Source organism: Heterocephalus glaber, unplaced genomic scaffold (genome assembly GCF_053883595.1).
Source record: "Heterocephalus glaber isolate CG9 unplaced genomic scaffold, H.glaber_assembly_v1.0 deba00001610, whole genome shotgun sequence".
NCBI classification, from domain to species: Eukaryota; Metazoa; Chordata; class Mammalia; order Rodentia; family Bathyergidae; genus Heterocephalus; species Heterocephalus glaber.
Genome location: NW_028258381.1, coordinates 2,378,997 through 2,405,106, shown reverse-complemented (window position 1 = coordinate 2,405,106; position 26,110 = coordinate 2,378,997). Strand labels below are relative to the sequence as shown.

Below are 26,110 nucleotides of genomic sequence, written 5' to 3'. Positions count from 1 at the left end.
TAACCTGCCTGCCTTGTGGCCACACCACCCACAGGCAAAGTGGGGGCCTGGCTGGGCAAACACCAAGCAGCCTTCGGCTCCCTTCCACAAGATCATGTGCCCAGTGCTGGGCGGAAGCCTGTCGGCCAGGGCCAGCTGAACCTCCTTCCCCACTCAATCAATGATGGATCGAGTGATTCTTGCAGCCCCCCACCCTCCAGGTGCTGCTGTCCCCAGCCAGGCCCAGAAGGTACGGACCTCCACCTCAGCTTTGGAGCCCTTGTAATCTCTGTATCATACCTGATGTGGCTGCAGATGCTGTGCCTAGCAATATCATGTTGACCAAATATTCTAATCTTTTTTCATTTATATGCAATAGTTTTAAGTAACTTTTTATAGCCAGATGATACAATGGTATGAGTGTAATCCAAGCTTCTCGTATTACTTTGTATGCTGTACTTGTATTTTATTCCTTGTGCTTAATGAAGTCACAGGCAGGATCCAGTCTCTGGAGCTGGGGACCCCCTGCGCTCAGGAGCCTGAGGCCAGGAGCCAGGTCTCCTCACAGGGCTTGGGCTGGCACCCGCCCACCTTCCTCTATCTGCCATTGCCTTACCAGCTCCACTTGCAATCTGCCTAGGCAAACAGCAAAGGCTGTTTCAGGGTGTTTCATTTTCCTTCAAATTTTGGACCAAAGTTGTATTTCTGTTGCTTGTCTGCCTCTGATGCTGGGGCCCAGGCGGTGGGACCAGTGTCCAGCCCACTGCAGCCCCCACCACCCTCTGGGCCACCCAGCTGCTAGCAGGCAGGGGTCTCCTCGGATCCTGAGTCCATAGTGGAGTGTAACAAGGGTGTAAATATTTGTGATTTCTTTTTTATACCTGTTGTCAGACATGGAGGCAGCACATCACAGTTTTTTTCGGTGACAGATGTATGTTTTGATAATGGCAGTTACAGGCTCAGTGTTGTACACAGCAAGCCTTGGCCACACATTCCATTTGCCCAACCCGATGGCTTGTAACGGGAAGAACTGATTAAAACTTTTATAACCAAAAAAAAAAATTCTGTTAGGTTGTTGTTATGGGTTGTGTTCAGATGTCCCCCCAAAGCCTCATGCAGATGAGGTGGTACTTTCTTTTTCAGAGGTAGTTGAATCTGGAATGTGTGATGCTAGGGTTAAGGGTGTGTGATTACTAAACCAGTACACGTGAGTGATTGGTTTGACACCACCTAATCCCGGTAGTCTGAATAAAATAAAAGGGGCAGAAAGGTGTTGTTAAACTCCCTTGTTACCTTTGCTACTTTGTGCATGCTATGTTGTTTCTCCTCTGTGATGCCTGTTTGCCATCCCTGCCTTGAGGTCAGCTGATTATGGACTGAAACCTCTACAAACTATAAGCCAAATAAATCCCTTCCCCTTCAACTTTGGATGTCTGGTATTTTGTCTCAGCAATGAGAGAAAAGTAACCAACACAGTGGTTCATAAATTCCTGGAAACCTATACACAGATTCCTTATATCTATGGCCGATAAAATTTGAGTCTAGAGCAGTCACTGAAATCTTGAGGAGTATGAGCAACTTTCTTCTATCTTTAGAACTGATAGAGAGTGGGGTCGAATTTTTAAAATTATTGATTAGTTTACTTAAAAGGCTAAACCAAAAATAGTTTTATAAGGACATGGCAAAGATGATTATTTGAACCTTGAAACACATGTCTCAAGGAAGTGTTTTGAGTAGGATTTTGGTTTCCTTCTTTCACTGTTTTGTGAGTTTGTTTAGGAAGAAGCTTTTTAAATCTTTAAATAAATCTGTGATCTATAATGATCATGGGCTTTAGTAAAAGAGAATCATGGATATTATCACAAATGCCTGGACCTAGTCTATAGTAGATTGGGCAATCTGTATGGAAAAAAAGAAGTGAAAAAGTTTGCTTGCTAAGCCTCCACACCTAGACAGTTCTGTTTTTGAGAAAGAAAGCAGAAAGGTGGAAACAAAACATGCTGTCAAATGCTACTGTAATATATGTGCATGGAAATGAGATTGGGAAGGCTTTGTAAATTGGATTTGGCACATAAATCCAATTTAATACAGACAAGCAGTAAATACATTTTCTACAATTTTGCTGTCTTTACTGATCTGAACCATGATTATTTAACACTTAGTATATGGGAAATAACAATCTGATTTATTTATTTATTTGCATCCTGTTTTATTTCATACTAGATGTAAAATGGATTCTATGGATATGTGTGCCAAAGAAGAAAATTAAATTTTAGATAAAAGAGCAAAGAAAGGAAGCCAAATGAAAAATAAGTGGAAATGAGATGAAATAGAAGTTAAAAACTGCATGCTACAGGTTCTGTGTATCTGAGATATGAGCCATTAATTACTAAGACACAAGAGAACTACTAATTGTACAGTTTTATTGTAGCAAAATAAAATTGTTCCAAAATAAAAACAAGTTTATTATTCCTGTAACTGAGACTAGAGAGAAAATATCCCAAGCATCATCATAAAGAACTTGCCAAAAGAAAGAAAAAGAAAACACATCCCTAACTTCATAGGATTATGGCATCAAGTCGTTGAGCACACATTTCAGGAAGAGCAGACAGTACCGGCTTTATTTTGTCCACTTGCCAAGCCAGACTCTAACTGGACGTTTGTAGGGACAGGGTCTCTGCGCACCTCAGAAGGAAGAGTTCTGCCCCTATCTCATGAGCTGACCCACAGCAAGGGTGTTGATAGTAGAACCACAGCCCTGTGTTGTTCCTGGCATGCTTCTCTGAGAGCCCATAGAAACACAGTGAAGAGTGCTCATGAAATAACTGTCAGCCCCCGTCTACTTCTTGGATTGAGCCTCAGCCTAAGAAATCCACATTGACAATTTTTCAAGGCAGAAAATGTCTAATAAGCCCAATGGGACTATAATTTCTGGGAGAGTAAACAGCATTTTTTTTTTTTGGTACCAGGGATGGAACTCAGGACCTTGCTCTTGCGAGGCAGGCGGCAGAACCAATGAGCTAAATACCCAGCTCAACAGCATTACTTTTTAAAATGTTCCTCTAGAGAGACCTTACTCACAGGGCTATTTCTGTGCCTCAGTCTCCTCATCTGCAAAATAAAAGTGATATTGCTTTTGACTTCAGTCACGTGATTATTATAAAAATGAAATGAATTACTCTATGTGAAGTTTTTCTCAGGGCTTAACACAGAATAAGAGCTGCATTCCGTGTACTTAATTGTTAGCCTGCAGCAAGCAAGAGAGCCTTGGCTCTAGAGGGGGTTGGGCTGTTAATGCTCTCAGCTAGGGAGAAGTGAGCTTTTTGGGTAATCTAGGAGCTGCTTCTTTCCCAGTCCTTACCTGAGAGCTGCTAGTTGCCTTTAATATCAAACTTGATGGAGAAATTCATGTCTTCCCACATGGACATAATATACTTAAGTTTTCTGGGTTAATAAAATATTTATAATGAGATTTTAAATTTTAATTTTCTCATTCCTCTTCACTGTTTAGTGACCAAAGGGGAAGATGTCAAGGAAATGGGAGGGAAGAAAGGAAAGAAGGGCAGAAAGGTGACAAGGGGAGCAAAAGGCCTGCCCTAAAAATTTCAGGTAAATCTAGTCTGTAAGCTTCAAAACACTGTTGCAGGGCTTTAAAAATGTGAAAGGGCAGGGGATGAGTCTCGGTGGTAGAGTCTTTGCCTAGCATGCATGAGGCACTGTGTTCAATCCCCAGTGCTACAACAAAGTAAGATAAAAATTTTAAAATGTGAGGGCCAGGGATTTAGCTTAGTGGTGCTTGCAACCGAAAGGTCCTGTGTTCAATGCCCAGTATCAAAAACAAAACAAAACAAAACAAAAAAATTTAAAAATGTGAAAGTGTCTAGCATTGAGTGGAAGAATAAATTTTATTTTTTTCCCCTGCTTTTCTATATTTACCACATTTTCCACAATAAATACACATTAATTTTATATAATGAAAAAAATGAACTGCTTTTTAAATTAATAAAATATGCCACTGAAAACTACAAATAAGATGTTCAGAAATAAAGGAATTCAAAGAAATAATAATCAAATATGAACTAGAAGAGAAAAACAGACAGAATAAACTTTATGTTTATTCGCTTGTAAAAGACCACCAAGATTCCATGTGCATAAAATAATAATGAAATGCACTGACATCAAGACAACTTTCTTGAGAGTTTTCCAAGTTCTCAATAGTTAAGATTACCCCTAAAAGAGGGCTGGGGGTAAAAAATGTAAATCTTGAGGCTTCGCCTTCTACTCTAATAGCACATGTGTGTTCTGTTTCTTGGGAGATTCTGCTTAAGGAGTCAGGGGCTTAGGAATCTCAGGTGCCCCAGCCTGTGGCCTGACTCCAAGCACAGGCTCTGTCCTTATAGTGCCCCAAAAGGTGGTGCAGTGGTGTTTTTCTGCACCCTCCACCCCGTATTTTCATCAGAACTATGCTATGTCTATTTAACAAGATTCCAGGAATCTTGGGGTTTTCAAAGATAACTTACATCTTTTAACTTCTTTAAATATAGTATAGACCTACCAATTTGGGTGGGTTTAAAAAGAATTAGCTTTAAAGGGAGGAGTATAGAAATATTTCTATCAGCTTCTGGGGAAGCATATTAAAATTTCCCACTTTTTGCCAGTCTCTGGCATTTTTTTTCTTTATAAATAGCTTTAAGATAGACTGTGGAGCAGGAGACAGGGCAGAGGAAGGGGAAGTAAAAAGGATCAAGGTGCAGTATGTATATGTACCAAATTCCCACTCTGAATGTATTTATTATGTATTGCAATCTTATACTAACAAACAATGGTAAAAATAAAGTAAAACAAGATGCAAAAGTAGTTTTCATATCTCTGTTGCTCAGTACATGTTTGTAAAAGCTTCTTTGATTACCTATTATGATATATTATTATTCCTTGTCTCAATGCTGGCATTTCACTTCAGGGGGGCTGGTGTGCAAGTCCAGGGCACTGCAGGGAAGGAAAGAAAGGAAGCAAGATCAGGAAAACTGGCCGTATGAAGCATCGAATTACCATGCTGCTGGCCATCACTTCTCAGCTAACTCAGAAAGCACAGTTTTTTGTTGAACACCATCTGTTCCCTAGTCTCAGGGACCTTTTCCCCAAGGGTTGCAAGGGGAAAAAAAGGTGGAGAATTCATCTGCCTGGCTCCCTCCTCTCTCTCACTTAGCCTTGATTGAGTTTCCTCCCCACTGGGACCCAATTCCCCACATTTCAGTGTGGTGCCATCTAGCCCTTTGGGGGCTCAGGGGCAGCTCTAAGCCCTGACATGTGGCCTTGTCACCTGATCCAGAGAGCTTAGTGGTCAGGCATAAGGGGGGTGGGCACAACCAGAGAACAGAAGGAGACAGCTGAGAGAATCTGAGAAAGCAGATGGGGTCTGTATGGGGTAAGGCCCTAATAAACATATGGCCTCATTTAATGATAATGCCTTGAAGTCAATTCCATCAAAACTGACACCACCATAGGAAGACTGCCAAACTAAAAATATCCATATCCACATTGCCCACTGGGAGAGGAATATGATATGAAGACATGACTGCAGGTCTTATGAGACATGGGGAGTTTCTGAAGGAAAAGATTCTGAAATTTTAACAGATCTAAATTTTAATCTCTACCCTGCTCCTTAGGCTTTACAAATCTGAGCAAAAAATTTTAACTTTCTAAGCCTTAATTTGCTGAGGATAATAACAGTGTTTAACTTACAAATTGTTACAAGATTGAAATGAAATAATTGTAAAATAACCAATACAGTCCATTAATACTAAATGCTATTTCCCTCTCAAGAGCTTAAATCCAGAGGTCAAAACAGGTAACTGCAAAAAAAGGCATTAGACAAACGACAGAGAAACCAGAAGCACAGAGGAGAGGGAAGCAGTTCTAGCCCAGGAAGCTTGGTGAAGGCTTCCAGGCCTAGGGTAATGAGAAAAAGAATTCTTCCCTCCATAGTTAGCCTTTAGCAAAGGTGTAGGTGCAAGTCTGGTCTTTGGCATGCTCCTTTCTTGGGGTTCCCCTCTCCTGCCTCCTGTTACCTCTGAACTCTGTACCCCTGAATAGCTTTCAGCCTGCCCATCTGCATTCCCTGATGGGAGGAGTGGGCTGTGTTCCACCCATCCAACACCCTGCCTTTGGGTGCACTGAGATTTAGTAGAACAACACTAACTCTAAGCATGCTTGGCCCTTTGGCCTCCTGATGTCTTGTATCTGCCTAACTGAAACTTCTCTCACACAGACAAATCTGGAATCACAACCACAGTCCGTGAGCCTATGTAGCTTGAGACAGCTCCTTGAGCTTTTCTGGATTTCCAGGGTTTTCCTTTCTCCAGACTGAGCTCCACACCTCTGAGAGCTGCAAAGCTTTTGCACAGCTCTCCTGGAAGAGCTCCAGCCAGCTGAGAAACACGTTGCTTTGGACCTATTAGGTGGTGCGGCTCCGAGAGTGTTAGTTCTGGAACCACAGAGGACCCAGGGCCATGGAGGCAAACCTATGGCATGCGTGTCATTGTGTTTTTCTTTTAAGACAAAAGATGTTAATGTAGAGTTTTTTCTAAACTAAAACTTCAGTATTCAGGTTTAACTGCAGTGTAGGCACTTTGTGACACATAAGTGCATTTTGGAATGCAGTTTGGGCACTTGTCTCGAAAACTTTCACCATCACTGACTTAGAGCTTCCAATTTGTCCCCTGTGGAATTTTCCATCATAAAACTTCTTCCCTAACCCTGTTCCTCTGCCAGCATGTCCCTCTTCTTAGTATAAGTTCTACATATTAAATACAACATCCACGGGAGGTGGGGAGCCAGCCCCTGCCCCTCAGCCTGCGCTAGCTACCGGGGACTGGCTGTGAGTACTGAGCACAGCGCTGAGGAGAGGCAGCCCAGAGAGCAGCAGCCTTGGCCTGGAGCTCACAGCCAGGCTGCTGCTCCTGCAGTGCCTTGCCCGGCCCGAGGGAGGTGGGTAGTCGGTGGGCGGGAGTGCCAGGGTCACATGAGGCAGGAGAGCCTGGAGCAGTACCAGAGGGAAGGAGGCAGAGGGTATTGGCAGCTGATGGCAGCTTGTGCTTCTGAGCTGGATCTTTTGCTAAAAAGTACATCCCAGGGAGACATGGCTGGAGTATGAGGATGTGCCTATTCACCTTTTACAAGTTTACCTATTTGAGAAGAAATGATGGCAAAATACTCTAACTTTTCGTTGGAGATTCATTCATAACATATCACTAACTGAACATTCCAGTATGCCAGTAGAACAAACCTCACTTTGAAAAGCTCTTCTGTTATGACTCTCACCTGCCAGTTCACAAAATCAGGGGATTTGATCAATCAACAAAGGATAACAAGCCACTTAAGAATCATTCTCTCACTGTAACAGGAAACACTCTGTGTACCCAGTAGATGTTCACCATCATTAACAGCAACAAATGGAAAAGCATTCTTGTCTCCTTGAAGAAGAAGAACAAAGGGGAACATTTAATGACAAAGTTCATAAATTTCACAGAAAAAACAAGCCATTGATTTATGTGTGGGACTCTACTGCCCTGGTGTGTAAATGTTCAAATTGCTTTCCTGTACATTGGATCTGGTACAGAAGTAATAGAGTGTACAGATTCCTACTGTACAGGTTCACATGAACAATAAGTATGTTATTGGTAGAACATACAGCAGTGAAACAAAGCTCGAGATAAAGCACCTTCTGGAAGAAGGTAGGAGTCCTACTGGTGCCATGCAGTATTCCAACTAGGTGAGAGCAAACATCAAGCTGAACTTGTTGTGCTAAGCTTTTTGGTGCCCCTCAAGCTGTTTCTTGCAATAACTGTTGCAGCTATTGTTTTAGTGGCTATTACTCTGCTTTGAGATGTGTACACACTAAAGAAAAAATGCACCCAGATGTTGGAAAAGAATTTGAACAGATGAAGTCAGATGATAGCAACAGTATGGAAAATAGCCAGGGATTTAGCTCAGTGGTTCGGCCATCTGCTTCACAAGCACAAGGTCCCAAGTTCAGCCTCTGGTACCAAAAAAAAAAAAATGCTCCCAGGGAAAGAAAAAAACGAATCTATGAGGCAATGAATGGAAACGATCACATCAAGCATCATGGGAAGATATACAGAGACTTTGTTTCAGCTTTTAAGAGTATGTGAGCTTTTATTTATTTTTTTAACTGTATATCCTTTTATTGGTACATTTTAGGTATACAGTATAATGACATTCATCATTGGAAATTTGCACCTTTACATAATCTCTCTTTGTTCTTATTTTTCCCCCTTCCCCTGCCCTCCCTTCAACCCCTCCATACCTCCCTATTCACAAAGATTTTGTTTCCATTTTTTCATTTTCTCATATTAATTCCATTCCCTTCTTTCCTGTCCCCTACCACTCCCCCTTCCCCTTCCCCTTTGCCCCTTTTCTTCCTATTTCGCATTATCTATTATACCTTTTAGCCCTTATTTACACTGTTAGTTTCTCACACTAGAGAAACTATTTAGTATTTAAACATGTGTGTCCTATTTATTTCACTTAAGAGTATTGCCTCAATGTGCATCCATTTAGCAATAAATGTCTCTAATTTGTCATTTTTTATGGCTGAGTAGTACTCCATTTTATTTTTAAAAAACACATTTTCTTTACCCACTTTCCACTTGATGGGCATTTGGGCTGTTTCCAAGTTTTAGCTATTACAAACTGTGCTGATATGAACATGGGTGCACATATATCACTGTGGTATGATTCTTTTAATTCTTTGGGGAAGATACCCAGCAGGGGAATAGTTGGGTCAAATGAGACTTCCAGTCCTAGTTCTATGAAGTATCACCATACTGATTTCTACAGTGGGTGCACCAGTCTACACTACCACCAACAATGGAGAAGGGTTGCTTTCTCCCCACACCTCCATCAGCATTTGTTATTGGTTGATTTCTTGATGGCAGCCATTTTTTCTGGGGGGAGGTGGAATCTCAGCATTGTGTTCATTTGCATCTCTTGAATGACCAGTGATGTTGAACATTTTTTCATATATTTATTTGCTATTTCTTCTTCTTTGTCTGAGAAATGTCTGTTCATTTCAGATGCCCATTTTTGGATTGGGTCTTTAAATTATGGGAGGTCTGATCTTTTTAAACTCTTTATAGATTTTAGATAGTAGACCTATGTCTGAGGGACAGCTGGTGAAAATTTTTCCCACATTGTGAGTTGTCTCTTCACACTGCTGGTGGTTTCTCTTGCTGTGCAGAAGCTTTTTAGTAAGAAGAGATCCCACTTGTTGATTGTGCTAGTTCACAGGCAGCTGAGGTTTTGTTCATAAAATCTTTTCCTACACCACTGTCTTCAAGAGCTCTACCTAACCTCTGTTCCAGCTGGTTTGGCGTTTCTATTTTAATATTTAGATCTTCAATCCATTTGGATTTTAGTTTAGTGCATGGTGAGAGATATAGGTCTAGTTTTAGTCTTTGGCAAGTTGAAAGCCAATTTTTCCAGCACCATTTATTAAAGAGGCTATCTTTCCTCCAGTAAGGGTGTTTGGATCCTTTGTCGAAGGTGAGGTGGCTGACTGTGTCTGGAGTTGTTTCTGCATCCTCTAATCTGTTCCACTGGTCCTCAGGTCTGTTCCTTTGCCAGTACCATGCTGTTTTTATCACAGTAGCTTTGTAGTATAGTTTCAAGTTCAGGGTTGTAATACCTCCTGCCATGTCTCTGTTGCCAAGAATTGCTTTTGGTATTCTGGGTCTCTTCTTATTCCAAATGAATTTTTGGATTGTTTTCTCAAGGTCCATGAAATGGACTGGGATTTCAATTGCAATTGCATTGAATCTGTATAGCAGTTTTGGAAGTATGGCCATTTTCACTATATTGATCCTTCCTACCCAGGAGCAGGGGATGTCTGTCCATTTTCTGATATCATCTTCAATCCCTCTTTTCAGAGTGCTATCGTTTTCAGAGAAGAGGTCTTTGGTTTCATTTTTTTTTTTTTTTTGGTACTGGGAATTGAACTTGGGTCCTTGCGCTTGCGTAGCAGGCGGCGAAACCACTGAGTTAAATCCCCAGCCCTTGATTTCTTTTCTTAGGTTGATTCCTAGCTATTTCAGTTTTTTGGATGCTATTGTGAAAGGAATTGTTTTCCCTCTTTCTCTCTCAGTGAGTCTGTTGTTTGTGTAGAGGAAAGCTATTGATTTTTGCATGTTGACCTTGTATCCAGCTACTCTGCTGAATTTGATTATTAAGTCTAGAAGACTTTTGGTGGCACTTTTGGGGTCTTCTATATACAGTATCATATCATCTGCAAATAATGACAATTTGACTTGTTCATTTCCTATCTTTATTCCTTTTATTTCTTTCTCTTGTCTAATTGCCATGGCTAATGTTTCCAAAACTATATTGAACAGGAGTGGTGATAGTGGACATCCTTGCCTTGTTCCTGATTTTAATGTAAAGGATTTCAGTTTTTGACCATTGAGTATGATATTGGCTGTTGGTTTTTCACAGATGGCTTTTATCAGATTGAGGTAGAGACTGTCTGTTCGAATTTTTTGTAGGGTTATTATCATAAACACATGTTGGATTTTATCAAATGATTTTTCTGCATCTATGGAGATGATCATATGGTTTTTGTCTTTGGCTCTATTGATATGGTGTATTATATTGATTTATATGCATATGTTGAACCATCCCTCCATCCCTGGGATGAATCCCACTGGGTCAGGGTATATGATCTTCTTGATATTCTTCTGCATTCTGTTTGCCAGTATCTTATTAAGGTTTTTTGCATCTATGTTCATTAGTGTGATTGGCCTATAGTTCTCATTTTTGATTGGGTCTTTCTCTGCTTTGGGGATCAAGGTGATGCTTGCTTCCAGGAATGAATTTGGGAATATTGCTTCCCTTTCAATTTCATTGAAGAGTTTAAACAGTAGTGGCAGTAGTTTCTCTCTAAATGTCTTGTAGAATTCAGCAGTGACGGCATCAGGACCTGTGCTTTTCTTAGTTGGTAAGTTTTTAATTACGTTTTCAATTTCATTGATTGATATTGGATTGTTTAGAATTTTTAGGCCTTCTTTGTTCGACTTTGGTAATTCATATGTGTCTAGGAATCTGTCCATTTCTTCTGTGTTGTCCATCTTATTGGTGTATAGGTTCTGGAAGTAGGTATTGATGATCCTCTGAATTTCTGCTGGATCCATTGTAATTTCACTGTTTTCATTCCTAATTGCATGGATTTGGGCCTTTTCTTTTCTTTTTCTGATAAGGTTGGCTAAGGGTTTGTCAATTTTGTTGATTCTTTCGAGGAACCAACTCTTTGCTTCATTGATTTTTTGTATTGTTTTCTTAGTCTCCATTGCATTGATTTCTGCCCTGATCTTTTTTTTCCCTCCATTAAGTTTATTGGTACATTTTTGGTATAAAATACAGTTACATTCATCATTGGGATCTTGTACCTTTACATGAGTAACTTGGTTCTTATTTTTTTCCCCTTCCCTTGCCCTCCCTTCACCCCCTCCACCCTTCCCTATTTGCAAAGACCTTGTTTCCATTTTTTCCCTCTTCTCATATTTTTTCCTTTCCTTTTTTTCCCTTCCCCTACTCCTCCCATTTCCCCTGCTCTTTTAGACCTTTTCTTCCTGTTACACAATATCAGTTATACATTTTTTAAATTACAATATTAAGATCTCGGAGACATTACCACAGATTTTACAGAATTTAAAAGGATATAGAAAACATATTACAAGAATCTTTTTTGAAATAAATTTGACAATGTCTAAGAAATACCTTAGAAGACAAATTAATGAAACTAACTCTGGAGGAAATATAAAATTTGAATAGCACCTATTAAAGAAAGTATATGCCTAGCTTGAAAACCTACCTATATGACAACAGCAGCCTCATAAACATTTTAACTGATAAATTATATCAAACAATTAAAGCAGAAAAAAGAAGGAACACTTCTCCCCTCATTTTAGGAACTCAACATTGTGCTAATCCTAAAACTGGATAAAGATAATAGAAGAAAAAAGTATGAACATAGGTAGAAATTTGTTTAACAAAACAAACTATTGGAAGTCAGATCTGGCAGGATGTAGAAAGTGGTTTTGTTATAGGGATGGCAGTGTTGGTTTAGCATTGGAAGATCCACCCCCAAAAGTCATCATTTAAACAGAGAAAAGGAAAAAGCCGTATGATCCTGTCACTAGTTGGAGAAAAAGTATTGGACTAAATTCTACAACTGTTCATGGTAAAAGCTATCAGGAGACTAGAAGTAGAACAGAAACTTCTCAACAGATTAAAGACATGTACTCCATACTTCCAGCGAGAATGCCTTATATAAATGGAGAAGATATAATGCTTTCTCCTTAAGGTGGGGAACAAGGGCAGATATGCTTACTCTTTATCTGTCCATTAAACTTTGAAACCTAGTCCCCACCAAAATAGTCTGGCAATAAAATGACACAACTAAGATAGGATTAGCATGGCAGAAGCAAAATCTTTATATGTAGATGAAATGATCATCTACAGAGAAAATACTAAGAAATCTCTAGGAGGCCCTAGAACTTGTACTTGAACTTAGCAGGATTAGAAAACACAAGGTAGAGCCCACTGCAGACAGGCAGGTCTGCGCATGCCCTACCGAGGTCCCGAGTCATGCGGAACAGGCCAAATCAGCCTGCTGCAGACAGGCAGGTCTGCGGACACCCTACCGAGGTCCTGAGTCATATGGAACACGCCGAATCAGCCTGTGCCCCAAAAACAATCCACTGGACCACCCCCCACCCCCCCGGCTCCTCTGTACAGCACCCTGGTTCCACACTGCAAAGACGCAGAGGACACCGGACCACCAGACCACTGTACTGAGTCCCACTGCTCCCAGGCCAGAGGTAGGAGCTTGTGAGCCACTGTGCCACTGCTCCTGGTCCAGGGGAAGGGGCTTACTGGCCACCATACCTCCTGCTGCTGCCAGCCCAGAGGAAAGGGCTTTTGGGCCACCTTCTGTCCCGCTGCTCTTGGCCCAGAGGAAGGGGATTCTGGGCCACCATCCCTCCCACCTCTCCCAGCCCAGAGGTAGAGGCTTCTGAGCTGCCATCCCACTGCTCCTGTTCCAGAGGAAGGGGCTTCCCAGCCACCATCCCTCCCGCTGCTCCCAGCACACAGGAAAGGGCTTTTGGGTCACCATCCCTACTACTGCTCCTGGTCCCTGTCCCACCTCTCTCAGCTCAGAGGAGGTAATCCGTGCAGGTGCTAACAGCCCCCCACCCAGTCAAATGAGAAAACACGTAAAGAAGTCTCAAAACCAGACTTCCAGATCACCTACAGCAACCCCAAAGGGAAATGAGATGGAACACTCTGATAATCAAACACCTGGACCCACTGAACTGGCAACAAAAGGGGATCTGGAAAAAAAAGAAATTAGAAATAATTTCTCAGATAACAGGAGAAACTGTGCCCCTAGTGCAAGACATGATTAATAAATCTAGAGAGGAGCTCAGGAACATGATGGAATCCCAACATAGGAAACAAATAGAATCCATAAAACAGATGCAAATAGATTTCCAGGACATGAAAAACTCCATTGAATGTCTACACAGCAGAATGAGCCAATGTGAGGACAGAATTTCAGATAGAGAAGATGAGATTGCAAGTAGCGACCAGAAAAAGAAAAATTGCTTCAAAATTATAAGGGAGCATGAGAAATCAATCCAGCAGCTGCTAGATGATGCAAAAAAGAATAATATAAGACTGATTGGGCTCAATGAAGAAACAGGAGAGAGTGAAGATGTCATAAAAAAATCTCTTCACAGAAATAATGGCAGAAAACTCCCCAAGCAGGGGAAAAGAGCTTGACATACAGATAAGTGAGGCATATAGGACTCCAAATAGCCTTGATCAAAAAAAATCTACACATAGGCATGTAATTGTTAATATTCCAGAAACTTAACAGAAGAACAAAGTTCTCCAAGCAGTTAGAGAAAAGAAACAAATCACATACAAAGGAAAGCCCATCAGAATCACAGCAGACTTCTCAACACAAACCATCAAGGCAAGAAGAGCTTGGAGTGACATATTCCAAGTCCTAAAAGAAAACAGCCTCCAACCCAGATCGATGTACCCTGCAAAACTATCTTTCAAAATTCATGGAGAAATAAGATGCTTTCATGACAAAGAGCACCTTAGGAACTCGTGAATACCAAACCAGCACTCCAAAGAATTTTACACAATATCCTAGGAACAGACATTGAGGATCACAACCCCAGGAAGCAAAGCAAAATGAACCCATCTGGCATGACAAGAAATTAAATGTAAAGGGGGAAAATCCGAATGGATCAAGAAGCAAAATCCAACAATATGCTACATACAAGAAACACACTTAATTCAAAAGGAAACTCATAGACTGGAAGTTAAAGGGTGGAAAACAATACTCCATGCAACAGGAAGCCCCCAAAAAGCAGGAGTAGCTATCCTCTTTGTAGATCAAGTAGATTTCAAACTAACACTGATTAAGAGAGATGAAGAAGGACACTACATCCTTGTAAAGGGAAGAATCCAAGAGGAAGCAATGACAATCACAAATATCTATGCACCAAATACTAGTGTATGCAGCTATATAAAACAAATACTAACGGACATGAAAAGTCATATATGCACTAATACAATTGTAGTGGGGGACCTCAACATCCCACTGTCACAAATAGATAGATCAACTAGACTAAAAATAAGTAATGAAATACTAGAACTCAATCAAACTCTTGAACAAATGAACTTAACAGATGTTTACAGAGTCTTCCACCCCACAAAATCAGAATACACATTCTTCTCAGCTGCACATGGGTCATTCTCAAAAATAGACCACATATTCACACATAGAACATGTTTAAGTAAGTGTAAAGGAATTGAAGTAATCCCCTGTATATTATCAGACCATAGTACGATGAAATTGGAGATCCATAGCAAAAGAAACTCAAAAAAATTTCATAAACACATGGAAATTGAGCAACACACTTCTGAATAACCAATGGATCACAGAGGAAATTAAAGAAGAAATCAGACAGTTCCTTCAATTAAATGACAATGACAGTACAACATTTCGGAATCTATGGGACACAATGAAAGCAGTCTTACGAGTGAAATTCATAGCAGTGAATATGCATATTAGGAAAACAGAAAGAGCCCAAATAAACAACCTGATGCTGAACCTCAAGCTTCTAGAAAAAGAAGAACAGGACAACCTCAGAGCTCATACAAGAGAGGAAATTATAAAGATCAGAGGAGAAATCAATGCAATGGAGACTAAGAGAATGATACAAAAAATCAATGAAGCCAAGAGTTGGTTCTTTGAAAGAATCAACAAACTTGACAAACCTTTAGCCAACCTTGTCAGAAAAAGAAAAGAAAAGGCCCAAATCCATGCAATTAGAAATGAAAAGGGTGAAATTACAACAGACCCAGCAGAAATCCAGATGATCATCAATACCTACTTCCAGAACCTATACACCAATAAGATGGACAACACAGAAGAAATGGACAGATTCCTAGACACATATGAATTACCAAAGTTGAACGAAGAAGATCTAAACATTCTGAACAAGCCAATATCAACCAATGAAATTGAAAATGTAATTCAAAACTTATCAACTAAGAAAATCCCAGGCCCTGATGGCTTCACTGCTGAATTCTACAAGACATTTAGAGAGGAACTGCTGCCACTACTGTTTAAGCTCTTCAATGAAATTGAAAGGGAAGCAATACTTCCAAATTCATTCCTGGAAGCAAGCATCACCCAAAGCAGAGAAAGACCCAACTGAAAAGGAGAACTATATACCAATCTCACTAATGAACATAGATGCAAAAATCCTTAATATAGATACTGGCAAACAGAATGCAGAAGATCATCAAGAAGATCATACACCCTGATCAACTAGGATTCATCCCAGGGATGTAGGGATGGTTCAATATATACAAATCAATCAATGTAATACGCTATGTCAATAGAGCCAAGGACAAAAACCATATGATTATCTCCATAGACACAGAAAAAGCATTTGACAAAATCCAACATGCATTTGTGATAAAAACCCTACAAAAAATTGGAATAGCGGGCCTCTACCTCAAACAGATAGAAGCCATCTATGAAAAACCAACAGCCAATATCATACTAAATGGTCAAAAACTGAAATCCTTCACACTAAAATCAGGAACAAGACAAGGATGTCCACCATCAACACTCTTGTTCAATATAGTTCTGGAAACATTAGCCATGGCAATTAGACAAGAGAAAGAAATAAAAGGAATAAAGATAGAAAATGAAGAAGTCAAATGGTCATTATTTGCAGATGACATGATACTCTATATAGAAGACCCCAAGAACTCCACCAAAAGTCTTCTAGACTTAATAACCAAATTCAGTCAAGTAGCTTCTTATAAGGTCAACACAGAAAAATCAATAGCTGTCCTCTGCACCAATGACAGACTCACTGAGAGAGAAATAGGGCAAATAATTCCTTTCACAATAGCATCCAAAAAATTGAATCAACCTAACAAAAGAAATCAAAGACCTCTTCTCTGAAAACTATGGCACCCTGAGAAGAGAGATTGAAGATGATATCAGAAAATGGACAGATATCCCCTGCTCCTGGATAGGAAGAATTAATATAGTGAAAATGGCCATACTTCCAAAACTGCTATATAGATGTAATGCAATTCCAATTGAGATCCCAGCAGCGTACTTCACGGACCTTGAGAAAACAATCCAAAAATTCATTTGGAATAAGAAGAGACCCAGAATAGCAAAAGCAATTCTAGGTAACAGAGACATAGCAGAGGGTATAACAATCCCCAACCTGCAACTCTACTACAAAGCTACTGTGATAAAAACAGCATGGTACTGGCAAAGAAACAGACCTGAGGACCAGTGGATCAGATTAGAAGATGCAGAAACAATGCCAGACACACTCAGCCATCTCACCTTTGATAAAGGAGCCAAGCACCCTCACTGGAGAAAAGATAGCCTCTTTAATAAATGGTGCTGGAAAAATTGGCTTTCAACTTGCCAAAGATTAAAACTAGACCTGTATCTCTCACCATGCACTAAACTAAAATCAAAATGGATTAAAGATCTAAATATTAAAATAGAAACTCTGAACCAGTTGGAACAGAGGTTAGGTGGAACCCTTGAAGACACCAGTGTAGGAAAAGATTTTATGAACAAAACCTCAGTTGCCCGTGAACTAGCACAAACAATCAACAAGTGGGATCTCTTCTTATTAAAAGGCTTCTGCACAGCAAGAGAAACCACCAGCAGTGTGAAGAGACAACTCACAATGTGGGAAAAAATCTTCACCTGCTTTTCCTTAGACAAAGGTCTACTATCTCAAATCTATAAAGAACTTAAAAAGATCAGACCTCCCATAATTTAAAGACCCAATCCAAAAATGGGCATCTGAAATGAGCAGACATTTCTCAGACAAAGAAGTAGAAATAGCAAACAAATACATGGAAAAATGTTCAACATCACTGACCATTCAAGAGATGCAAATGAAAACAATGCTGAGATTCCACTTCACTCCAGAAAGAATGGCTGCTATCATGAAATCCACCAATAACAAATGCTGGTGGGGCTGTGGGGAAAGAGGAACCCTGCTCCACTGCTGGTGGGAGTGTAGACTGGTGCAAACACTGTGGAAATCAGTATGGAGATACTTCAAAGAACTGGGACTGGAAGTCCCATTTGACCCCACTATTCCACTGCTGGGAATCTTCTCCAAAGAATTAAAAGAATCATAACACAGTGATATATGTGCACCCATGTTCATAGCAGCACAGTTTGTGATAGCTATAACTTGGAAACAGCCCAAATGCCCATCAACTGGAGACTGGATAAAGAAAATGTGGGTTTTTTTATAAAATGGAGTACTACTCAGCCATAAAAAATGAGAAATTAGAGTCATTTATAGCTAAGTGGATGCACATTGAGGCAATACTCTTAAGTGAAATAAATAGGACACACGTGTAAATACCGAATAGTTTCTCTGGTGTGAGAAACTGAAAGTGTAAATAAGGACTAAATGTATAATAGGTCATGTGAAATAGGAAGAAAAGGGGCAAAGGGGAAGGAAGTGGGAGGGCTAGGGGAAAGGATAGAAGGGAATGGGATTAATATGAGAAAATGGAAAAATAGGAACAAAATCTTTGTAAATAGGGAGGAATGGAGGGGTTGAAGGGAGGGTTGGGCAAGGGTGAAAAATAAGAACCAAGAGAGACTATGTAAAGGTGCAAATTTCCAATGATGAATGTCATTATATTGTATACCTAAAATGTGCCAATGATTAGAATGAATAATGGATAATGCAAAATAGGAAGAAAAGGTCCAAAGGGGTAGGGGTAATGGGAGGGGCAGGGGAAAGGAAAGAAGGGAAAGGAAAAATGATGAGAAATGGAAAAATGTAACTAAAGTCTTTGTAAAGAGGGAATGGTGGAGGGGGTGAAGGGAGAGCTAGGAATGGGGAAAAAATAAGAACCAAGATGCATTATGTAAAGGTACAATTCCCAATGAGAAATATAATTGTGTTATATACCTACAATGTACCAATAAAAGAATTAAATAAAGTGCAAAAATAAAAATAAAAATAAACAGAAAAGAAAACAGAAGGCATATATAAAAATTCAGGTCTGTGTATACTTGCTATAAATGAAGAATTGGATATTGAAATTTAAAAGTTATATAGGAGTACAAAAGACCTAGAAAAGTTGAAAACAAACAAAAAAAAACAGTGTTGTAAGATGTTTAGTACCTAATTTTAAGACTTCTTCTAAAGCTACAGTAATCAAGGCAGTGTTGGTGTAAGGAAAGACATATAGATCATTGGAATAAAACAGAGAATCTAGAAATAGAACCACACATATATGGTCCACTGAGTTTTGAAAGATTATTTAACATTAGCATTTTATAGAATATAAACTCAATTCAAGAGCCGAGGAAGAGATAGTGTTTGCAGCAAATGGCACTAGAACACCTGGTATCTGTATATAAAAAATTAACCTCAACCCTTCTTTTCCATACATGAAAATAACTTGAAGGGATCTATGAACCTAAATAAGAAAGCCTAAAAGTATAAAACTTTAAGAAGAAATTATAAGGGAAAATATTTATGAATTCAGGGTGGGCAAGAACTACCTAGGATACAAAAAAACATGATGTATAAAAGAAAATAATTGATAAATGAGATTCCATCAAAATTTAGAACTTTAAATGTCATCATTAAAATGAAAAGTAGTCCTTAAACAGACCATATTTACAATACATATAACCTATGACCAGAATATATAAAGAATTCTTAGAGCTCATTAATAGACAACCCAATTAAAATGTAGACATAAGAAGATGATAAATAGCCAGTATAGCACAAGGAATGGTGTGCAACTCTAGAATCAGAAAAATACTAATCAGTACAATAATAAGATTGAATTATACACTCATTAGGGAGATGAAGTTCAAAGTTTTAAAAGCCTCGTCATGACTTTTTCTTTTTGTTGGATTCTCCCCCTTTGCATTTAATTTGTCATGCCCAATGGATTCATTCTGCTGGGTTTCCTGGGGTTGTGATCCTTATTGTCTTTTCCTAAGGTATTGTCTAATATTTTTTGGAGTGTCAGTTTGGTAATCATGAAGTTCCTGAGGTGCTCTTTGAAATGAAAGTATCTTATTTCTCCATCAATTTTGAAAGATAGTTTTGCAGGGTATATCAATCTGGGTTGGAGGCTGTTTTCCTTTAGGGCTTGAAATACATCACTGCAAGCTCTTCTTGCCTTCAGGATTTCCATTGAGAAGTCTGCTGTGATTCTGATGGACTTTCCTTTGTATGTGATTTGCTTCTTTTCTCTCACTGCTTGTAGAATTTTGTTCTTCTGTTGGATTTCTGGAATCCTAACTATTATATGCCTATGTGTAGTTTTTTTTTTTTTTATTAAGGCTAGGTGGAGTCCTATATGCCTCACTTATCTGTATGTCAAGTTCTTTTCCCCTCCTTGGGAAGTTTTCTGCCATCACTTCTGTGAAGAGTTTTTTTATGTCATCTGCACTCTCTCCTCTTTCTTCATTAACTCCAATCAGTCTTATGTTATTCTTCTTTGCATTGTCTAGCAGCTGCTGGATTGATTTATCATGTTCCCTTACAATTTTAAAGCAATTTTTCTTTTCCTCCTCACTAATTGCAATCTTATCTTCTATATATGAAATTCTATCCTCACATTGGTTCATTCTGCTGGGCAGACTTTCCATGGAGTTTTTTAATCTCTTGGAAATTTGTTTGTATCTGTTTTATGGATTCTATTTGTTTCCTATGTTGGGATTCCATCATGTTCCTGAGCTCCTCTATTTTTTTTTATCTGTGTCCTCTCTAGATTTATTAATCATGTCTTGTACCATGAGCACAATCTTTGCTGTTATCTGAGTAATTATTTCTGATTTCATTTTTCCCAGATCCTCTTTTGTTGCCAGTTCAGAGAGTCCAGGTAGTTGAGTATCAGATTGTTCCATCTCATTTCCTTTTTGGGTTGCTGTAGGTGATCCAGAAGTCTGTTTTGAGACTTGTTTACGTGTCTTCTCATTTCCACTGGAGGGGGTGCTTCTGGAGCCCACAAGGCTCACCTTCTCTGCTCTAGGAGCTTGGGATGGCAGCAGGTTAGCTTCCTTCTGGGTTGTGGGACCGGCTCAGCTTCTCTGCCTTAGGAGCTTGGGATGGCAGTGGGGGAGCTTCCTTCTGGGTGCTGGGACCGGCTCACCTTCTCTGCCCTAGGAGCCTGGGATGGAGGCGGGGAGCTTCCTTCTGGGCTCTGGACTGCCTGATCTTTATAATTTCCTCCTTTCTATGGACTTTGGGTTTGTTCTGCTCTTCTTTTTCTAGAAGTTTGAGGCTCAGCATCAGGTTGTTTAATTGGGCTCGTTCTGTTTTCCTAATATGAGTATTCACCGCTATGAATTTCCCTTGTAAGACTGCTTTCATTGTGTCCCATAGATTATGATATGTTGTATTGTCATTGTCATTTAATTGAAGGAACTGTCTGATTTCTTCTTTAATTTCCTCTGTGACCCATTGGTTATTCAGAAGTGTGTTGTTCAATTTCCATGTGTTTATGAAATTTTTTGAGTTTCTTTTGCTATTGATCTCCAATTTCATTGCACTATGGTCTGATAATATACAGGGGATAACTTCAATTCCTTTGGATTTACCTAAATATGTTCTATGAGCGAGTATGTGGTCTATTTTGGAGAATGACCCATGTGCAGCTGAAAAGAATGTGTATTCTGATTTTGTGGGGTGGAACACTCTGTAAATATCTGTGAAGTTCATTTGTTCAAGAGTTTGATTGAGCTCTAGTATTTCATTGCTTGTTTTTTGTCTAGTTGATCTATCTATTTGTGACAGTGGGGTATTGAGGTACCCCACTACTATTGTATTAGTGTTTATATGGTTTTTCATGTCTGTTAGTATTTGTTTTATATAGTTGTGTGCACTAGTGTTTGGTGCATAGATATTTATGATTGTCATCTCTTCCTGTTGGATTGTTCCCTTTACAAGTATGTAGTGTCCTTCTTTGTCTCTCTTAATCAGTGTGGGTTTGAAATCCACTTGATCTGCCAAGAGGATAGCTACTCCTGCTTTTTTTGGGTTCCTATCACATGAAGTATTGTTTTCCACACTTTAACTTTCAGTCTATGAGTTTCTTTTGGAATTAAGTGTGTTTCTTCTATGCAGCACATTGTTGGATCTCACTTCTTGACCCATTCTGCCAGTCTATTTCTTTTGATTGGTGAATTGAGACCATTAACATTGATGGTTATAACTGATACATTGATGGTTATAACTGATGTCTTCTTTGCATCGTCTAGCAGTTGCTGGATTGATTTCTCATGGTCCCTTACAATTTTAAAGAAATTTTTCTTTTCCTGGTCACTAATTGCAATCTTATTTTCTATATCTGAAATTCTGTCTTCACATTGGCTCATTCTGCTGCATAGACTTTCAGTGGAGTTTTCAATCTCCTGGAAATCTGTTTGCATCTGTTTTATGGATTCCATTTGTTTCCTATGTTGGATTCCATCATGTTCCTCAGCTCCTCTATTTTTTTTATCTGTGTCCTCTCTAGATTTATTAATCATGTCTTGCACTATGGGCACAATCTCTGCTGTTATTTGAGCAATTATTTCTGATTTTAGTTTTTCCAGATGCTCTTTGTTGCTAGTTCAGGGAGTCCAGGTGGTTGAGTATCAGTGTTCAATCTCATTTTCCTTTGGGGTTGCTGTAGGTGATCTGGAAGTCTGTTTCTGAGGCTTATTTAGGTGTCTTCTCATTTCTACAGGGGAGGGGTGTCCTGCTGGTGCCCATGCAACTCATCTCCTCTGTGCTGGGAGCAGTGGTAGATTGCCCTGGAAGCCTCCTACTCTGCACTAGGGGCTGTGACACGTTGACCCGGAAGCATCCTCTGGGCTGGGAGCTGTGATACATTGACCCAGAAGCCTTCTCTGCACTGGGAGCTGTGGCACACTTGAGTTTTTATTTTTTAAAAGATGATAATTTTATGCAATAGCAGTAGCTTCATAAATAATATATGCTCTCTCAGATCAAAAGGCATATTTTCATTTTGTAATTGTTTTACACTAAAGCAAGGTAACTGTGAAGTATGTTCTGTGAGTTGTAACCCAGAGTAATTAATTTTATCTTGGTCTTCAAGGGACATCTTCTAAACCAGTTAATAGCAGAAAAGACACCAGAAAAATCAGTTAATAGGTCATAGAACAAGTGTCATTAAAGACCTATTTATAACCAAAGAATTTATTTAAAAGAAAGTCTTTACCATTTGTCTTTAAAAATAAAATAAAAACAAATACATCATCTTCATATCCATTTTATGGCAAGAGAATGCGCTAGGGCATAGCAAGAATTTTAATTTCCTGTTTGAAAAATCCTATTATTCATGAAAGAAACATGTGAAAATAAATTCCTTGTTTAATCAGATAAAAGGGAGGGGCTTATCAAGCACTGTGACATGCATCTCCTTCAGTCAGCCATTCCTTCTGTTCTCCCAGCTAGCTGAGTGTCTCTACCATGAACCCACTGTGGATTATCCCCTCCGTTAATGTTTTGCTCACCTGATAATTTCAAAAAGTGTGCTAGCAGGCAGTGAGAGGGAAAGCTGCAAAAGTCCAAGCAGGCCTCTAGCCAGTTTCTAAGTGGTCCTCCTGTCCTGTCTCTTGATGGCAGTTTAAGACGTAGGGATAAAAAAAGGTGATATCTTCAAGAACTCTGGACTAACCAGGCCACAGTACTGGTGCAACCTCTCACTAGCCCCATAGTACAACCAGCAACTTCATCACCTTTACAATGTCAGAGACAAATACTTCCTCATGAAATTGATGATAAATGAGGTCAGGTGACTCATAAGACATTTAATTCCTATTCATGTGGACTCTGTATTAAGTACTGGGGATATAGATTTGAGCAACAGAAAATTCTTGGTCTCCAGCAGTGCAAAATCTAGTTGGAGAGTCAAATGTATGGGTATAGAATTATATTCAACAGTGGTTCTCACAATGTGAGATTATATCAGAATACAGAGGGAGCTTTTCAAATTATACTCAGCCACCCTAGGAACAGACTGTAAGACTCTCAATAATTCACTTCTTTAAAGCTGTTACTACTTGGAGACTGGATAAAGAAGATGTGGGGTTTTTTTTTAATAAAATGGAGTACTACTCATCCATAAAGAATGAGAAACTAGAGACATTTATAGCTAAATGGATGCACATTGAGGCCATACTCTTAAGTGAAATAAATAGGACACACATGTGTAAATACTGAATAGTTTCTCTGGTGTGAAAAACTAAAAGTGTAAATAAGAATCAAAATGTATAATTGATATCATGAAATAGGAAGAAAACATTTAAAGGAGTAGGGGAAGTGGGAGGGGCAGGGGAAAGGAAAGAACAGAAAAGAAAAAATATGAGAAAAGGAAAAACATGGAAACAAAGTCTTTGTAAATAGGGAAGGGTGGAGGGGGTGAAGGGAGGGCAGGGGAATGGGGAAAAATTAAGAACCAAGATACATCATGTAAAAGTACAAGATTCCCATGATGAATGTAACTATAATTTATACCTAAAATGTACCAATAAACTTAATGGGAAAAAAAAGCTGCTATTACTAACATTTAGTAGTAGAAGCCATGTGGCTTTAGTGTACTGCTTGCCATGTCCAGGGAGGGAAACACCCATGCAAGACGTTCCTATCCCAGCACCCCAAGATCTCTACTTCATGCACTATCCTTGGGCAAAGTAAGTCATCACCTAAACTTTAACTTCTACTTGCTCACTAATGGCACTAAATTCGGTATCTTCATTCCAGATTTCTCTGCTGAGCTCCAAAACAATTGTTTGCCAATGGACAGGCATCTTCTGGATGATCCACAGGGTTCCTGCTTCTGATAAAAGCCACATTGAACTCAGGGCTCCACCCTTCTGCTGATGGACTGATTCCCCTGTATCACTGCTGTAGTGATGGACTTACAACTTGCCCACATTAACTATCTTGAAGTCATCTGAGATTCCTTCTATCCTTTACATCATTCTCAGTAAGACACCCAATCTTGCAAGTGCTGCTTCTCAAATACATGCAGCAATATACCTCCCCAACTCTAGTCCCATTGCCCTGATACAAATTAAGATCTGTAACAGTATTTTTCTGGACTACTACAATGATCTTCTCTAACTTGAAATGTTCCCTGCATACTATTGTGTTTCTTCCCCAGGTAGATCTGATGATGTCACCCCCACCAAGCTTCTTCCTGTGCTTCCTTTCTCTCAACCCCAGCACCTAGAACTGTGTCTTACTCATCTTGGTTGCTGGATCCATTCTGGGATAAGATAAAGGGCTGCTATGTATGGGGGAAAGAGAACATATAAATAATGAATAATAGGTGAGATCATCCTGCAATGAAGTTAATTACGGTTCATTTTGAGATGTACTGGAAGAATCAAATAGCATAAAAATTAATAAGTGACTTCTTATTGATACCAAGATGTGTCTGACATGGAGCCAGTTGCCTGGGTTGCAATGATTAAAATACGAGGTTCCTGCCTTTGAGAAAATGTCGACAGAACGAGTCTGGGACCATGATACATGTATAGAGTATTGCTAGAGAAAGAAGCAGTGGGAGCTTGTGCAGTGACTGCAGGCCAAATAGCCACTTGGTGGTGGTGCTGCATGAGAAGAGAAGGGATCCAGGAGCCACAGCAAGAGGAAGCACAACGTTTGAAATATGGGAAACCATCCATCACTTTGGGAGTATACAGCTCTCAAGGAAGGACAATCAGTTGAACAAGAGGGGAGGGTAAGATAGAACAGCCATCATTTGTACACTTACCCGCAATAACTACTGTTAAAATATTTTTTCCTGAGTCTCCTATTGGTTTTGTCATTCCCAGGGAGCTATGCCTGCATGATGGCTTATGTCAAGACCTTGAAAGCTGCCTGTGGGTAAAGATTCTAAGTGAAGTCACTATTGCCCTATCGCTTCTCCCTCCCTGTCCTCTATGCCAAGTTCCCATAAAATAACTTTAAACTCAGAAGTATTTCTGTCTAGTATTCCAGCTGTACATTAGAGATGCCAGCCTTTAAATAAATTAGAATAAAAGGTAAAATCCATTTAGAGGGCAAAAAAATGGCTTCAGTAGTTCCACAAACCTGAAAAACAAGAAGGCTCATGGTTTGGGCCAGCTTCTTGGCACACTCAGCTGCAGTTTTGACCGTCCGTGTTCAGTCATTACTCCTATGCTGGCAGTATTCTCTGTAGTGTATGTGAGCGTCTCCCTATTAAACATGCCTCTCTTTGGGAAGAATGCTGTGGCAATGGCTCTAATTACAATCCAAGGCTGATCAGGATAATGTAGTGGTGTGACAGCTTTTGTGATAGGAAGGGTGGAGAAAGAATGAAAGCTTATAATTTTCTTTGAGGTGTTTTGAAGTCTGACAGCAGCCCTGCCCTTATGATGTAAATGTTCAGTGACCTGGAGTTTCAGGAAAGAATAACCCAGAAAGACACAACATATCCCTGCTACATAGACTACTAG

At 39.6% G+C, this 26,110-nt stretch overlaps 1 pseudogene; it reads left to right on the top strand.

Annotated features, from left to right (window-relative positions):
- The first annotated feature begins 163 nt into the window (after positions 1-163).
- Positions 164-24,858, top strand: LOC101704446 (embigin-like; annotated as a pseudogene).
- Positions 24,859-26,110: the final 1,252 nt, after the last annotated feature.